Source organism: Crocodylus siamensis, chromosome 2 (assembly GCF_052110815.1).
Source record: "Crocodylus siamensis isolate JL-2025a chromosome 2, ASM5211081v1, whole genome shotgun sequence".
Classification (NCBI taxonomy): domain Eukaryota; kingdom Metazoa; phylum Chordata; order Crocodylia; family Crocodylidae; genus Crocodylus; species Crocodylus siamensis.
In genome coordinates, this window is record NC_143396.1 from 226,962,049 (window position 1) to 226,980,511 (window position 18,463).

Genomic DNA, 18,463 nt, shown 5'->3' on the forward strand with positions numbered 1-18,463 from the left:
TCTAAGGGACAGCCAGCACGGGTTTGTTGCGGGTAGGTCTTGTTTGACCAATCTCATTTCCTTCTATGACCAGGTGACCTATCACCTGGACAAGGGAGAAGAGATTGATGTCATATATCTTGACTTCAAAAAAGCTTTTGATCTGGTATCCCATGATCAGCTCTTGGCCAAACTGGCCGGTTGTGGCCTTGGCTCCACCACGATCCGCTGTCTGGGAAATTGGCTTCGTGGTCGGACCCAGAGGGTTGTGATTGATGGCAGTCACTCATTGTGGTGCCCTGTGACCAGTGGGGTCCCTCAAGGCTCTGTCCTGGGACCCATGCTGTTCAACATCTTCATTAATGATGTGGACATTGGAGTTAGGAGTGGACTGGCCAAGTTAGCCGATGACACCAAACTTTGGGGCAAAGCATCCACGCCAGAAGATAGGCGGGTGATCCAGGCTGACCTGCACAAGCTCAGCAAATGGGCAGACGAGAACCTGATGGTGTTTAACACTGATAAATGCAAGGTTCTCCACCTTGGGAGGAAAAATCTGCAGCACCCTTATAGGCTCGGCAGTGCTACGTTGGTTAGCACTACAGAAGAAAAAGACTTGGGGGTCATCATTGACCACAAGATGAACATGAGCCTGCAATGCGATGCTGCGGCTAGTAAAGCGACCAAAACTCTGGCTTGCATCCATAGATGCTTCTCGAGCAGATCCCGGGACGTCATTCTCCCCTTGTACTCGGCCTTGGTGAGGCCGCAGCTGGAGTACTGCGTCTAGTTTTGGGCTCCACAATTCAAAAAGGATGTGGAGAAGCTTGAGAGAGTCCAGAGGAGAGCCACGCGCATGATCAGAGGTCAGGAAAACAGATCTTATGATGACAGGCTGAGAGCCACGGGACTCTTTAGCCTGGAAAAGCGCAGGCTCAGGGGTGATCTGATGGCCACCTATAAGTTTATCAGGGGTGACCACCAGGATCTGGGGGAACGTCTGTTCACCAGAGTGCCCCAAGGGATGACGAGGTCGAACGGTCACAAACTCCTGCAAGACCGCTTCAGGCTGGACATAAGGAAGAATTTCTTTACTGTCCGAGCCCCCGAGGTCTGGAACAGTCTGCCAGCGGAGGTGGTTCAAGCACCTACATTGAACACCTTCAAGAGTAAATTGGATGCTTATCTTGCTGGGATCCTATGACCCCAGCTGACTTCCTGCCCTTTGGGCAGGGGGCTGGACTCGATGATCTCCCGAGGTCCCTTCCAGCCCTAATGTCTATGAAATCTATGAAATATTTACTTTCTGTGTAACATAACTGTGATTTCTGTTGGTAAAAAGCACTATGAGTGAAGCTTATTACCTACTGTTGTGTTGTGAATGAACAGTTCATTCAGAATTTTCAGGTTGCTGGTCCAGGATGAAGATGCACCCCAGCTTCTCATGACTTCTAGCAGAAGCCACACAACTCCTAAGTAGACTTGATTGGGCTTTTCCTTTCTTGGCTCCTTTTGTCCCGTGGACAAGGTCAGCAGCCCTCTTCTCCTTTGGTGCTGTTTGTTTCATGATGCTTATATTTGGAAGAAGAGCCAGGAATTTTCCTATTCAGTTGCATAACAAAAGGATTTTTGTTTTTTCTCTTTCTTTTTTTTTAAATGTACAAGCTTTTCTGGAGGCCAAAGCTTCCAGGTAAATAAAAGGGATAACCAGGAGAAAGAAAGACAAGCCAACACGTTATGTAAAATTTCATTTCCTAATTTGCCTACCAACAGTTTGATATGCATCTTTGCTTTTCTTCTCTTCAAATTTGAATGTTTAAAATAAATGATAGTGTTTGCTGTCAACTTCATTGTAACAGTATCAGAGACAAGTGAATTATGTATATTATATGAATTCTTTGACCTTTGTTTTCAGAATTTTATTCAGCCCTGCATAAAGATTTTGTGTCATAATCAGGTAGTAGCTTAAACTAATGGTATTTTATTGCTGTATATATTATATTGTGCTAGTATTTCATTTGTAAAATATGAAAGTATTTTTGAAAGTAACTGTATGTATGTTACAACACTACACTATGTGGCCAGTAAATCAGTTTGATTACTAGCATGAACATTTTTGTGCCTATAGTGGTTGTGAGAATAATCATTGATAGGGTGGTTACTGAAGTGGAAACTTCAGATCCTACTGCTTCAGGCATCTTTACATCCAGAAAAGGTTATTTCCTGGTCACCCTGAGGAAGAAGTGATAAGAGAAAAAAATTATCTTTAATTGACATGGTAGGGGAAAAAAACTGGTGAAAAAATACTGGAACTGAATGTGGTATTCTTTCACTGTCATAATCACATTATGTTACTGACTAAAGAGGATATACTATTGAGTATCTTCTTGTAATCAATATTACATTACTACTTCAGTGCTAACAGAAGTGGTTAAACATGTATAAAACTACATCAAGTTTCTGTTGCACGTGTACTAAAAGTTTCCTTAAAGGAATGCCTTTTCTAAAGTCTAAACTTAAGACGTTTTTGGCAGATGCTTGGTATATTCCAGTTACATAAAAATAAGTGAGGACTTACAAATTCAGTATCTTTCTTGGCTGGCAGGTCTTTTAGGTCTTTAGTGTCTGAGAGGCAAAGTCAGCAATATTCTGTTTTAATTTCAGTGCATCAAAGAATCAAAATACTTAATGTGCTGTTGTAGTCTTCTCTAAGTCCGCCCTGGTTGGAGACCTTGTAGCATAGAGTAGGGTTATCAAATATCCAGTTTCAAAGATGAAAATGCCTGTTGGTGCCTTTTACTCCCAACCTGCAGCCCCTCCCCTCCGCCATCCCTGCTGATACCTCTCACCCTGACCTGCAGCCCCCTGGCACTGCTTGTGCCCTGCGCATTGGGTGCCGGTGCCGATCAGGAGATCCACGGTTCCCCCTCCCTCCCTGGTGCCTCTCACTCTGAATCCACATCCTCTCTAGCCTGCTAGTGCTCTTCACTTGCAGCTCTGCAGTGTCTCCCACCGGTCCCTGAAGGGTGTCTCTGCCCCCTTCCCCTGCTGGAGGGACAGACGCCTCCTGCACCTCCCCTGCCCTGCTGCAGTCCTAGCTCCTGGACACTTTCCCCAACACCAACAGGCACCCGCCCCCGTCCCCTCCACAGGCACAGGCACATAGCCCCCCAGACAGTCCGCAAGCCCTGGCCCTGCAACCCCCGCCCTCTGGAGATTTACCTGCATGCAGCTGCTGGGGCTGCTTCCACCACCCTACCTGGACTCTGCCAGGCTGCATGCTGGCCATGTGCGTGTGCAGATCCACGTGATGCCCCCTGATTCCAATCACCCTCCTCCCGGCCCCAGTTTTTATTTTAAGGCCATGTGTTAATAACTAGAACAGATTAAAGTGTTTTGGCAGTAGTTTTTGAAGGAAAATACTCTTCAGCTCATAATGGTTGATGTGAACATATGCTGCTGAAATTGTCATTGTCCACAAAAGATTGGGATGTAAAGTTGATAAATGAGGTTCACTTGAAGTAATATAGATTTATTTTTATGTGTTTTTCTCTGTAGAAGCATTCTGCGTTCCTAATTATTTATAATCATTTTATTTTCAATTCTATCGGAAATAATATACTTCCCTCTCATCCCCTTTCATAATAGGCAAAGGGGAGGTGTGACTTGATGACAAAATTTAGGAAGAATTTTTCTCTATTTACTAGCCAATTGCCTGTCAAGAATGATGGGGAGGGGGGCAGGGAGTGGGGACAGAGCACCAGCACCCAATGCCCCGCGCTACCACTGCTCTGCCTCTGGTCCCGTGCATATCCCTCCCCCGCCCCACGTCTAGCCCTGTGCACCAGAGCGGTGGCGGGGGAGGCAAGGCCAGCACTTTTGTGCCAGCACCCCACGCTCCTGCTGCCTCCAAGGAGCATGGCTGGAGGGGGGGGGGCACCCCCCATTTCTCACTCATGCCAGATTACAGGGAGTCTATTGCACTACTTCTTTTATTACTAAAACTCCCATGTAAGTAAGCATTTCAGTTTTGGGGGTTTGGATGTTCTGGTATCTTTCCCCTTGTTTCCTTCCATTTTCCCCTTATCGTCTGTATATGTGTGTTCAGGTTCTACTGCTGTTGATTTCTGCTACCTCCCTTTGTTACTGCGGTACTCTTACCCTTCTAATGTAAAAGGCTTGTGTTGGTTACTTTTCAAGGGAGAAGAATGGTTAATCTACTTGTTCTAGAGTTGGTCTGGAAGTTGAAATGTGCTTTCTTTTTCTAGGTGTTTCAGACTTTTCATAAAACAGTGGGACTTGCGCTCATTAATCATGCTTTGGAAAATCTCACTCTATACCCGTGTTTTTTCTCTATTTTGCAGTCTGTAAACTTGCTTATTCATAGGAGTTAGTGTAATTATTTGAAATTTCCACACAGTAGTCCAAAGGGTATTATCAGTGTGAAAGTGTTTCTGTGCAATAGGCAGGCAAGGTTCTTTGAGTAGATGTGATATCTTTTATTAAGACCGAGTAGTTGGAAAAAAGTTCTTGGCAAGCTTTCAGGCACAGTCACCCTTCTTCAGGCATAGGGAGTCTCTGCTGCTCTGAGACTCCAAGGAGATTTTCTATAGCTGAAGAAGGGTGATTGTTCCCAAAAGCTTGCCAGGAACTTTTTTCCAACTACTCACTTGGTCTAATAAAAGATATCACATGTGCTCAAAGAACCTTGCCTACCTGTGTCCTTAGACCAACATGGCTACAACCAAAAACTCAGTTTCTATGCAAACGTTTTTTCCATAGATATTTGCTAGGTGGTTTATGGCATCAGTTTTATATTTAGCCTGTAACAGTCATTGTTATGGTGCAGCTCTGCGGATGAGAATATATATTCCTGAGTCTTTAAATAACATAAGTTCATTCAGTTAGAATGGGGCCACTGGTGAGTGGCTATTTCAGTGGTAGTTGAGTCTGTTGCACTGGAAGGAATCTGAGCTTCCCCTACTAATGGGATTTAAGTGCCCAATTTTGAAAAATTTGGCCTAAAAGTCTTGATTTTTGGGGGCCAAATTCTGTTTATTTTGAAAATCACACAGTTATTGACATCAGTGGTGTAATACGTTCAAATATAGGCCTTTTGTTGGCATTGTTGTCATTTTCAGCACGTGTGTTTTGTCCTGTTTTCTAAGACTGTATTTATCCTTTTGATTTTAATTGTAGTGATAATCAAATGGAAACAGTTGCATCAAAATCCTTCTGATTTTAAGTGAGAAGACAGGGGGAAGGGTATTTAAAATATTTTTATAGTTCTAAAATTGTAAAGTACATTCATAAAGAGAGTTTTGGTAGAAAATATAACACTGATGTTACTGCTGTGATGAAAATGTAGGACAGATTAACAGAAGTTTAGGGCTGGAAGGGACCTTGTGAGATCATCAGGTCTATCCCTCTGCTCTGAGCAGGAAAGACTGTTGTGGTCAAATAACCCATCAAGGTGAGTGTCCAGTCTCTTTTGAAGATCTCCAGGGGAGTGATTTTTTTAATTGGACCTATTGCATGATTGGAAATTATCCTTCTTCTGGTCTACGATAATACTAATAGTGTCTCTGCTCTTTTTACAGTCCTGCTCCATTTCTTTATGCAGACAGTTTTGCATATGGAGTTTTATACAAGCTGTTGTGTTGTTTGTTGCTTAGCTCAAAGCTACATCTGCTTCTTTCTCAGACCTGAAGAAGAGTACTTTTGCTCAAAAGCCTGTCTAAAATCTCTCCCAATGTTGCAGGTGGTTCAATAAAAGATACTGCCTCCAGCCCTAAATATCCTTGCCTCGTGTTACTTGGACCATCACAGCTACAATATCACTTTTATTTTATTGCATCAAGACTGCAGACTTGGGACAATTGCTGGCATGTATTTGAACTCTGTGAGGGTGTTCAGTACCAGGAACCTGAAAAACAGTTGAGGAAATGCAGCTTTCCTGCACTCAATCTTAAAGCCTCTGTGAAGGATGTGAATTTGCAGTGATTCTTCCAATTACTTATGCAGGAGATCTGGTATTTGGTAACTTGTTTTGGAGTTGAGAACAGTCCTTTTGCCTGTCTTCAAGCACTGCATTTTTCTTTTTTTTTCCTCCCCCCCGCTACCCTGCTGTAAGAAAATAGTCTTTTTCACTGGGACCAAGTTATTTTCTTTCCCTTCCCCCTTGTACGCCTACACCAGTATTTTTTTTCAGCTCGGCAAGTGTGTTTTTCTCACTTTCTCTGCTGTGTAGGCGGCCTTCCTGATCACAATTGAGCTTCACAGGAAATTTTAAAAACCTCTCTCCACAGTAAATCTATAATTTAACACCAAAGAAAATATATGGCTTTTGTTTAGAATCATGAGGCATCTCATTAATGGTCAGAGCAGCTAGGAATCTAGTTTTAAGGAAAATGGATTTTTTTTGCATAAATGTATGCTGTTGACATTTATTTGGTCTAAGCTTCTTTTATTGGGCACTACTTGTAGTAATAATTCACATCATCCACTTCACAAATGATTGCTAACAAAATGTCATAAATGCAAGAAAGGAAGGAGGAAATAGTCAAACATTTAACCTCCCTATTTGTTTTAGACTGATCTAGAATAGAAAATGTTTAGCCTGTAGCTAGAATGACTTTCAAATGTGGCCATGCATAAAACATTACCATTTGTGAGGTCCAAATACATTTCTCCATTGCAGGTTGTTTTTTGGGTGGGTTGTCTGTTGTTTGCTTGTTTTTTTTTAAATGGAAGTAATCATTCTATTTGGAAATGTTTGTTTTCATTGTAATTGCTCATTTTGAGTACCTTTTATGTCCTATTAGTGATGCTTGTAACTTAAAGATGTTGGTATCAGACCATTTTGTCTGAAGATTGACATCCAAACTTCTCTTTTTATTCAGGCCACATTTATTTATAAAGACCACATTATTTTCTCAAAGTGCACTGAATAATATTGCATCTGGCCCTTGCTAGAGAAACCTTTATTGATACTAGTATTCCTGCCAACAGTTGCTCGACTTCTAATCTCTCTTTTCTGGCAATGATTACTGACACAGTTATGGGGCCAGTTGTCATAGCATCTGAAAACTTCAATTTATTTAATAACAGCCAATCAAATTGTAGAACTGGTTACTGTGAGAAAGTATTGTCTTAGTGACCATCTACATCTGTTTTTCTAATTAAGTTTTTAGATGGAAGCCAAAATTTTGGGATCCAAAAGTCTTTATGGCAATAGAGATCAGATATCATTGTTAACACTGCGAACTAGTGGTGTTTAATGTTGATTTGATCATATATTCTAGCAGACATGGAAAAAAGGTTTTAAATTTGTTTCAGTTGTAGAGTTTTTAGAATTCCACAATGGATGGTTCACCTAAATTCAAATCTGGCCACCCCTCTTGTTCAGTACATACGTTTAAACACTTTGGTGGATAATGATGTAGTATGAGCTGCAGTACTAGTGTACTAGCATGTTCTTTTCATCAGACTGACCTGTGATGATGTCTGTCTTCCCATAATGTCCTGTAGAGATAGCAACCAGGAAGAAAACAAGGCAGCTTGATCTGGTGTGGATAAAAGAATGACCAGGATATTTATTTACTGTCCAACTTCTTCACCCAAGAGAGTAGCCATGTCTGCCTCTTCCTCAGGTAGTTCACCTTTTACAAGACTTTTGTTCTTGGTCTCCTACAGAAACAGTTCTTGAAAATGTGGTTTTTTTATATCTTGGATTTGCCAAAAGTTTTTTTTTCCCTTTTCTTTACAGCTCAGGTGGTTGTCTTTATCATTCATGTCTCAGTTATTTCCTGGCTGCGCCACTTATTGTCACCCTAGAACTGTCAGTGAATGCCTTGGGAAGTTTGGTAGTGCAGAATTCAGCTGCATGTCTTCCTGGGAAGCTGGACTGATAGGAGCCTATGCTCCTTATTGTGTACTGAGTCAGCCTTTGAGAAATGTAGGTGCTATTTGCTAGTTGATTTAGAAGCCCTAGTTGGCTTAGTACTTTATGGTTTTGCCTGAGCATTGAAAATGTTTAAAGCTTTACAGAATATGTAAGATGCAATCTCTACTCAAACGATAACCCCCCTGGGGCCATTTGTTGCAGATTGTGTGACTATCTCTAATTTCCTACCATTTCAATGCATCCAGAACACTTAAGAACCGGCTGAAATTCAAGGGAGGTGGATAAAGGCTTTTTTATTGCTTGGTGTTTATGAGAAATTTGTCTAATGCCAAGTCTGGCTACATTCAAAATGCCTTGTAAAATGCACTTTTCTCGAGGGTTCTGCAAAACGATGGCTGATACTTCAGTATGCTGGTCAAGTTAAATTTGTGTTGTAAAGGGAAGAGGCAGATGAGATATTTGGAGTGTAGTTATGGAAAGTAAGCTCAGATATTGAAAAGACAGGCATTTTTTTAAATGCTTATGCTAGGAATGCAAGCTTTGTCCGGTTAGCCTTATCACTTACAGGATTAAAAAAACCATTTAACTACTCTAATGAAGAGGGAATCTTTAGTATGTGTTTAAGCAAGGTTACCAGTAGATGAAAATACCTCATTTTAAAGCTTTTCATTTTGTGTGTTGCTAACAAAGATATATTATCATTAAGGAAATGGAGAGCCTTTATGAGAGTTTTGTGTGCGTGCATGCATGCATGTACCTTTAGATACAGTTATCTATGATAGATATTGCTATGGTTTTCTTTTTTGGGGTAAGTCATATGAAGGTCCAGATAACTGAGGAAGTCACTGAAAACGCTCACCTAATCTCTCTCATCAACTCTGTGACTGAAGCATTCGTCATAACCATGGATGGAAAGGATATATGGTTGGAGTGCTCACAGTGAGTCAGAGCTGTCTTAGATGCAGAGGAAAAAATTATTTTCTGGCCATCAATTTTACTTGTCATTGGCAAGGAGAGTGCTGTCTCCCAGTTGTATTGCAATCCCATGGTTTAGCTTTTTTGTAAATGATTTATGTATTATTTGTTGGTATTAGGATATGCTTCTAGTGCATGCAGCTTAAATTAGTTTTCAGGTTTACACTACTAGGGTACAAAAGTTATGTGATTACTTGAAATTGAACTTCAGGTCAAATTTGTTTTCCTTTTTCTGTTTTTGGTTATTTATGAGCTATATTCCCATAGGTAAAGCCTTATTGGGACTCTTTTATTGAAATTAATACATGAACTATTATGATTGGGAGCTAAACTTTTGAAGTGAATCATACATGCATTACCAAGTGATTTTTCTAGAGTAAGTGTGCCACAATAAAGCTTCTTTTTGCTTATGTTTCACATACCCTGTGCTTCTAATTAGACACCTAAAGCTATTTAGGTGCCAAACCTTCAACACCTCTATAATTAGCTCATCATCTTGTCAGATGCAGCAGATCCTTTTGTTAATGACGGAAGAATAAAACTAAAACTTCCAAATATAACTTGTTTGTGGGTTAAAGCCCTTTAGATTCAATCATCACTGGTGATGTGGGTGGCCATCTGGGTTGTTTGAAGGGGCTGCACCTGCTTCAAAGAGCAGTAGTCCTTACAATAGGAGGGAGGCCTAGTTGGAAGTGTATGTTTCTAGTTTGAGAAGAAAGCTATTATTTAATTTCTCTGTAAAAATATAAATGATTGGCTTATGGAATGGAATCATTGTTTTGATTTTACATATCTCTGAAGCAGTGATTTTACACCTTCTGGCTTTGTAGGATGTCCTACTGGATCAACCCAGATAAATAATATTCTGATAATAATGAATGGATTACCAATTACTCAGTAATGCTGAGCATATTTTACATGGTGAGGGGTGCAAATTGACTTTTGGTTACTTACCAGAGCAAGAAATGCCTTCCAAACATGGTCACTGATAGTCTAAATAGGTGATCAGTTATATGAATTCTGTAGTATTATGCTATACTATACTGGATTTGCCTATTTCAACTTTGTTCAAACAGCACCTCTAAGAAACATCTTTATTTCAGTAAGTTACAAAAAGGCTGCATGAGAATTAGCCCACCCTTTCTTTTTTATCCAGCAGCAATACTTGTTTGAGGATTTGGGATCTGAGACCTCCTTTAAAATAGACTTTTTCTGTAGTCCTTGTTTACTATCACTCACTACCTGATTAAAAGATCATGGCTTTCAAGGTCACTCAAAGTGAAATCCATGTGGCAATCGCTGAAATCAATAACGGTCACGTACCTTATAATAACAGTGTCTTCAGTATGTTTTGCCAGGATAGATTCTGTGACCTTTCCTCAGTACTTGGAAGTCCTATACCATCTGGATTCTGTATTGCTAAGGAACAGAGAGAGAGCTGAGTCCGCTTTACTTTTTATACCTTTGGGTAGGCAAGCTAGGCCCCGAAAGACACTGCTGCCCCTCCCCCCACCCAAGACCTTGTTTATATGCACCAAGAATGGAATCCATGTGGATAACACATTTCTTTTTTTGCATTAAAGCTGATGTATGCTGTAATTACATCTCTGATTGTATGTGTTCCATTGGTACAGTGGCAGGGGCATATTGTCAGTTAATAGACTAAGTTCTTCAGCCCCTGTCTTTTTCTAGGCATGGAAAAGATCTTTTAAATCTGTTTTACATGAATAATGTTTGTATTCACTTTTCATAAATTGAGCAAGAAATTGATAGATAGATGCATCAAAATAAGTAAATACATATATTTAGTTTAGTTGTACTTCTAAACATACGTGCATAGTGTATAGTCTGTCTCTTAAGGCAGTTATTTATTCTGCATGTTGTTGATTAGGAAGAATGTGATATATTTGTAGTTAATATTTGTATATTACATTTCAAATACATTACATTTTAGGAGGTTGGCTGGCAAAGTAATCCGAAAATCAAGAAATCTGAAAATAAGCCAAGATTCAGCCTGCTATAACTACAAAACTGTGAAGATTTAACAGCAACAGATTCAGTGCAATTAAATTAAAACTCTTACTTTTTTTGCAGGTTAATTCTTATGGGTGTTTGCGTTTGACTTCATGAGAAACAGTAGAATCCCCGACTGGTAAAGTAAGTTCACATTTTCATAATTTAAGGGTAGAGGAAACTACAGTGTTATCTAGTAGATAGAGCGCTGGACTGCGAGATTTTAGTGCTATCCCTGGCACTGTGAGTGGTCAGCTGTATGACTTTTTGGAAGTCACTTCACCCCGTGCCTCAATTTCTTCATCCAGAAAATAGGAGAATGCTAAACTTTTAGAAAATGCTTTGTAATTTATTGCTGAAAAACACTATGCAACAGCTATTGGGGATGGGATGGTAGTAGTAATAATACATAGGCCTTTAGATTAGATTATAATGAATTCCTCCATCAAGTCCAGTAGCTCTGATACAAAAATGTTCAGGTTCAACTTAACAACGTCCAGGAATGGAAAATCCACTACAATCCTTGTTCAGTTGTTCCAACTGTTAACTACTTACGGTTAAAGGTGGCATCTTATTTCCGGTCTGAATTTGTCTAGCTTCAGTTTGCAGGCATTGAAACTTGTTAAACAGCTGTTGACTAGACTGAAGAACCCTCTACCAAATATATTTTCCCAGCGATAGATGGTACTCAAATTTAACCTTTGCTTTGACAAAGTTACTTGAGTCTTTCACTATAGATATATTTTTTTCACTGATTCTCTTGGCTCCTTGGTGAGATTTCTTTCATTTTTCAACATCCTGCATTATGCCCTTGATTTTCTCATTCTGCATTATGCCCTTTTCACTTAATCTTGTCTCTCACTGCCGTCTCACAATTATTACTCCATCGCTACCCCAGACATTATCATGCACCTAACATTCTTGAAGTTGTACTACGTGTTTTCTGGGCAGATCCTCATGTTCACCTACATATGTCTCCTTCCCTCATCCTTCTCTGACATGGATGCATGTTCTCATTCATGACTCAGCTGAATGTGTGCATACTGTCACAGTGATGCTTCTCCCCCGTGTCTCCAACACTGGAGCTTCAAGACTAGGAGGTAGTTTCACAGGGCTGAATAAGACTGGAAGGTAGGAAGCCTATACATTCTTCTGCATGAAAGGAACCAGCATGGGATTAGCTGATATTTCCAGCGGGATTCACAGGAGTGGAGTGGATTCTGACAAGGGGATGATGTACAAAGCTGGCTGCAGCTGGTTCCTCCCTAGCTGTGGTCAATCTCATGATCTAGAGCAGGGCTGTTGAATTTCTAGGTGGCTGTGGGCCACACCAGAGGAATTTCTAGGGGCTGTGTGCCCCTACCCTTCTCCCCGGGTTGCCCCTCCTATCCATCTCTACACTGAGTCAGGTGCCCTGGCTTCACCCTTGGCTCCCATGCATGACCACAGAGGTGCCTCAAGCCATGGGCTATGCTGCATCACTCTCGGGGTGGGGGGGGGCAGGAAGTGGAAACCAGAAGAGGGAGGAGGAGCCCAAAGACCCCACCTGCTGCTGCAGCTGGAGTGATGGTGGGAATGGTAGTTGGGTTAGAGCGTGGGGGTTTCAAATTAAACCCTTACAGACCACCAGTTGGACAGCCCTGATGTAGAACACCTGCCTACTTTTACTGTGTTGCTTTCTGTACAGAAGCAGTTCTTTCCTTAGCAAAGAAGGCCAGCAGACAGACCCAAGAAGTCTTTTTGACTTTCTGAAAAGCTATGTGGAGATAAAAACAAATTTTTGAGTTTTGCAGCCAACGTTATAGGCATCTAAAAGCCAGATTAAATATTTGGACAGTTTGGATATATTTTGTCTTGCATTAAAACTTTGAATGTTGCCTTTCAGCCAGAACTACAGCTCTGGAATTGATTTGGAAATACTGTACTGAAAGGGTGTGTAGATATTACCTCTGTCTGTAATGATATGAAAATTTGAAACATAGATTCTTGAAATCTGTTGAACATCAATAGTGTGACTGCTTATCTACCTTGATAAGAAGCTGCCCATTGGACTGTTTGGACTGTGGATGTAGGATGTTCTGAACTGCATCTCTTCTTATGTCAAATGATTTGCAGGCCCTTTTATATGACCAGGCCTTGGAAAGAGATTTCCCCAAACCTACTAGCTCAGCTGAAAAATGTAGTCTGTTATGTTTCTAAAGCTGTACCCATCTCATTTAAATTGCCATGCTTAACTTCTCTTACCCTTCCAAATAATTCCTTCTCTCCTCTCTGTAAACCACTGTAGTTTCCAGTCAGCCCTATACACTCTAGTATCTTCTCTCTTTCTCCCCAGTCTCAATCAAAGATGGTGACCTCTACCTAGGATCACCTCTGGAACTGCTAATCTGTCTTTTGAGGTGCTCTTATCTTCTAGTGTGAAAGACAGCATTTTAGAACAGTAAAGCAGGGATTGTAGAAGTTTGGTTCTTGGTTTGAGCAACTGATGGGAAGGAAACAAATTTTCATTTTGTGCTTAAAATGAAGGGACTCTTCTAGCATTCTGAATGATTTTGACAAAGCTGGAAATAATGTTACTGGGTATGATAGCAAATACACTGGCAGAAAAATTTAGCGGCACTTAATTTATAGATTACTGAATTTTTTTTATCAGATGGAAGCTTTACTTCTGTACTTCACTTGAAGAATCATTTTGCAGTAAAAGAATGTTTTGGGGGAAAAATGTGTTTCTGTCTTTTACTTTGATTTTTTTGAGTGTTTCTGCAGATATGTGAGATGCTCCTTCTTGAGAGTCGCTCTGTTTAATGTAGTGGCAGTGGACAGGTGTCTATTTAACTGCAGTTGGGATTTAGCACACTATAGAGTTCATAGCTCCTGTGTGAATCCTTACTTTTCCCAGTACTGCTTTGTTAGTGCAGTTCAGCCATTACAGATACATCTTTGCTGTTTCAAACCACTCCTGAGCAGACGGGCAAATGTGACGCACTGGATTTCAGTTTTGTGATATAGGTGTAGCTTTACTGTGCTGTTATATGTGCTCATATATTTATGTTCATTTGTGGTAATAAAACTCTTGAACTGAAAGACTGTTGTATATAACTGCCTGTGCCACAGAGTGGCTTTGAGGAGCTGATATGTAAGGAGGTCCTTACAGACCTTTGGGTCTTGAAGAGTTGAAGGTCCTTCAGATTTGCTTTTGCCTGCTTTCAGTGTTTCAGAGCAAGCTGGATTTTCAGAATGGATCTGACAACCCAGTGATCTATCCAGCAGTCTTTGGCTCCTTGCAAGGCTCATGTGATAGACAAACATCTGATTCCAGGCTCTAACAATACCATAGTCAAGGAGGTGCCAGCACTTAGAGCAAGGGTGTCTTCAGGTCGTCTTGTACTTGTCACTCTGTCTGAAGATGGTGTTTATGATGACAAGACTGTACATTTGCTCAGGAGAAGGATACCATTGGAGTTGGCTTTCCATACTCTTTCCTTCTCAGTGGTACCACTCCAGAGTTCCAGGTCATATGCGACTCTGGCATTGAAGTTACTAAGGAGAATTAACTTGTCTTCTGTGTGAGTATTAGTCAGAATGTCATCAAGGTTGAAATAGAACTGCTTTTTGACAGCATTGTCAGCATTTTAGTGTTGGGGCATATGCACTGATGATGGTGGTGTACTAGTTGTTGCTGAGCTTAAGACAGAGGGTCATAAGATGTTTGTTAGTGCCCGTAGGAAGCTCTGTATATTGACTGATGAGCTGACTTTTGATGGGGAGATCTCAGCTTTGGTAGCAGCTGCTGAATTGCACCCCTGTCTCAACTCAGGGGCCAGATGACCATCAGGCTACTGCCACCTGCATGCAGATTTGTGACTGGAGACTGCTGGATTCATTCGTCTTGTGTCTGTCACTACCATTGCTTCAGGCATTTTGGAGTTTGGTATGGGAGAGCATGTTGTTTCTTGTGGTAGAAGCCTGCATGTGACTAATGTGAGGAAGCTGATGTGTTGAAACAGCAGCCATCTTACCTTGACATGGTAGAGATCTTGGCCCTATAGCAAGGGAGAACACTAGATGACAGAAGACCTCCATCTTGCTGCAGCCTTCTTCTGTCTTCACAACAGTTGTGATCATGACATCTTTTCTCTGATCCACTGTTGAGGATGTGGGGCTGGACTGTGGTTTGTCTGGAGCCTCCCCATAGGCTTGTTCACCATGGGTGACCCTGCTGCGAGTGTGAGACTCTGAATGAGTCTCATTGGGACACACAAGCCTCTCTACCATGACAAGGTTTCAGTCCACAGAGAGGAAAGTCTTGTGGTTGTGGTATTGTTTCCTGTCCCACTTGCAGGTGAAATGAATTGGTGTCTAATTTCTATGCTGTATTAAAAACCTATACTGTTTATCAATGCAGAATGAATAGTTGCTTCATAATAAACAGGGGAAATAGAAAGGAACTTCATTAGATTTTATTCCTTGAAGCTGACGCGAAGCGGGGAATTGTGGCTGGAATTATAATTACAATAGAATACCATTATTAATTTTGTCCTGTTTATAGTGCCATTGAGAAAAAGAAGGGTCTGTGAAATAACAGTGAGCTTTTTATGTAAGTACTGAATACTTTCCAAGCTTTGTAATAAAATGTGTTAAGATCTGCCTTGTGAGCTGAAAGATTTGGAGGTGCTAACTGTTTTATTAAATACAAGAAGAACATTTTAAGCTTTAAAATTTAGTTTTCTTTTACCCTCCCCTATCTCCCAAACATGGAGATGTTTTAAAAAAAGTGTAGTAATTTAAACCCAGGAGAAGAGTGTTTTTATTAATGGCAAATGTGCATCTGGATGATTTCCTAGGCAATGTGGTTGTCTGGGATTTTGTTCAGTAAGAACGTATGCCTTTAAGTGGGACAAAACATGAAAATTTATTGCAATTCTGGGAGCTGAAGCTATGAAGGATGTTCATCTTTGGAAAAACTGTGCATCTGTTTAAAGTATTGGGAGTATAGATCTCTTGCATGACAGAAAAAGTTCAGAAAATACATTTGTTAGTATCTATCCCCTTAGCTCGTGCTGTGCAGCCCTCCCTACTGTTTTCCTAACTCTGCTATATAGTTAGCATTGGAAGAAGTTGTGCTTGTCTTTCATATTGTAGCCTCACCTGTCACAGAATCATAGAAATTAAGGGCTGAAAGAGACCTCAAAAGATCGTAGAGTCCAACCCCCCACCCTTTGGCTGATGAGTCTGTTGTGGGGGAATGGGAGAGGGGAGGGAAGAGGTGTGAGGAGGGACAGATTGAGGCCCCCTCAATGAGGGACAGAGTAGGCCTGGAGCTGGGGCTCAGGTAGGTGCTGCCCATCCAGGTTGGGACATTGAGCAGAGCCACGAGTGGCTCTTCTGGGGGGTGCAGGGAGTGGAGGTGGCTTCTGCTGCTACGCGCAGCCCAGGAGGGCATGGGGGCATGTGCCCCCAGATCTGAGCATGGGGCATGAGTGGGTTGCTGCTGTGGGCTGGAGCCAGGGCTGTACTGAGCTTTCCCTGGGGGTGGGCTTGAATTGGGCTGCACTAAGGGTGGGCAGTGGTGGCCCTGGGAGGACAGACTATGGGGGGGAGCTATAGCCACCCCAAAATTTGCCATATCCCCACCCTTGAATCCACTGCCCATCCTGGGCATGGCTTGGCCCCCCCGCCAGCACAAGCCTGGCACTGGCCCTGCCCCCGGCTCCAGCCTGCTCTTGCCCCGCACACAGATCTAGGGGGACGTGCCCCAATGCTCTCTCGGGGTGCACAGGAGTTGTCTCCATTTCTTCCTGTGCCTGCCCCCTCCAGACAAGGCATGGCTCCGTCCCGTGCCCTGCTCCACCCCGGCTAGGCTCCAGTGTCAGCCCCACTCCTTCCCTCACCACAGGGCCTTGATTTGCGCCCCCCCTTGCCCCTTCCCCCACAACAGATTCACTGACCAGATGCTGTTCTCCAAGCTGCTGGGCTGCATATTGGCAACTGGATCGTTATCAGCTGATTTGGCTTATGAAAAATCAGCCAGTGGCCTCTGGCTATGTTTGTTACTACATTCAACCACATTTATCTTAGACCAGTTTCAGCCATTTTGAAACTGGTTTATGTGCACTGAGCTTCTGTTCTGTTACAGGTTTAATCCAGTTTCTGATAACTTAAACGGGTGTATGTGTAATGTCTGTCTCTAGCCTAGCAGTTTAACATCCTTTTCATTTACTATTGTAATAGAAAGTATTTTGTTATTTCTTTGAGTGTCTTATGCCTTTTTTTTAACCTAGGCTGTTTTGAAAACGTTTACCCTCTTTTGGGTTTTTACAACTCATAAATCTCATCCTCGTTTTTATTCATAGACTGGATGAATTTTTCAACTCCCAGTTCTTATCTCAACTTTGAATGAACCAGTCCACATGCTACCATGTCTGCACCTACAGAAGAGGCTACTGCTGGCAATAGCTGGTTTAGCACTTCAACTGAGTCAGGTCCCAGGTGCTTTGCTTTTCTATTGCCTTCCGTCATTTCAGTGGTGTGACATTTTTAAAAACATCCTCAGCAAACACGTGTTTCTTGAATGGTTCATCTCTAGCCCTTAAATTTTGTTATGGTTGACACATTTGAGTGATTCATAGATGTCCAGGTCAGTGGTATTTTCCTCTTCTGCAGTTTGGTGTCTACCCTGGCATTTTGTGTTAAGAATACTGGCAAGAAAATGAGATGAAATAAATGTTTAATCCATCCTCTTTACTGCTTGTAATTTAACTTTGCTGTTGAGTATTTGGTTCTTGAATGTTTCTTGAATTTCTTTCCAAATTTCAGCAGCATCCACAATACAGCAGCAGTCTTCTGTAGTTTGTCCAAGGCTATGGAAATAGGTTTTAGTGTAGTCAGCATATCTTCTACATTTCTTTTTAGTCCAGTGTTCACTGCCACAGGTGTGATACTTTCATCAATTTTGTCACAATTTTCTTCACAGATGGTCATCAGGATAGGCCAATTTATTAATAAATAGCTCAAAGCAGTCAGCTGCTGAATTCCATCATACATCTTGGGGGAAGATGAAAGGGAGAATGTGTTGCATAAATGAACTGAGCAATCTTTTCTTCTATGTCATCTTGCTGGACCCGATTATGAACTCTTCCGTAGTTTTACTTAATAATGAATGTCTCTCTTTGAATACAGTTAACTCACTGCCTGAGGTATATTTAGTTGCAGTACTGCTAATATTACCAGTAGACGATTCTGAAGTTGCAGACATTGCCAATAATGGATGTTCATAGCTTCTTACAGCCTGACCTTGAAACAAAAGGGTTAGGTTAAAAAGTCACATAAATTGAGTATTACTCAGTGCATTACTTAGAGAGGGAAGTGCAGGGGAATTGCAAATGAAAGACCCTTTGCAAAGCATTTTTTTTTAACTGGAGTTCAATTTTTTTTAAACCCAGTTCTATAGGGAAAATATTCAAAAAATCATAAAGGTTATCTCGTTCTATCTTAAACTCTTTTCTTTATAGATATAAAACAGCTTGAAAAAAATTACATTTTTATGCACATCCATTAGATTTTGAACATAGACATTTTGAAATACATAAG

The 18,463-nt window shown here is 41.3% G+C and overlaps 1 protein-coding gene across 7 annotated transcripts in view; it reads left to right on the plus strand.

Annotated features, from left to right (window-relative positions):
- Positions 1-18,463, plus strand: part of SIPA1L1 (signal induced proliferation associated 1 like 1) — a 431,752-nt gene that overhangs the window by 124,003 nt on the left and 289,286 nt on the right. For 6 of the 7 annotated variants that reach the window (XM_090033262.1, XM_090033261.1, XM_090033266.1 and 3 more), the window contains exon 3: positions 10,955-11,017. The gene's annotated coding sequence lies outside the window, so the exon portion shown is untranslated. Of the gene's footprint in view, positions 1-7,509; positions 7,632-10,954; positions 11,018-18,463 lie in introns of all 7 variants that reach the window. The other variant, XM_090033264.1, reaches the window with a different exon arrangement.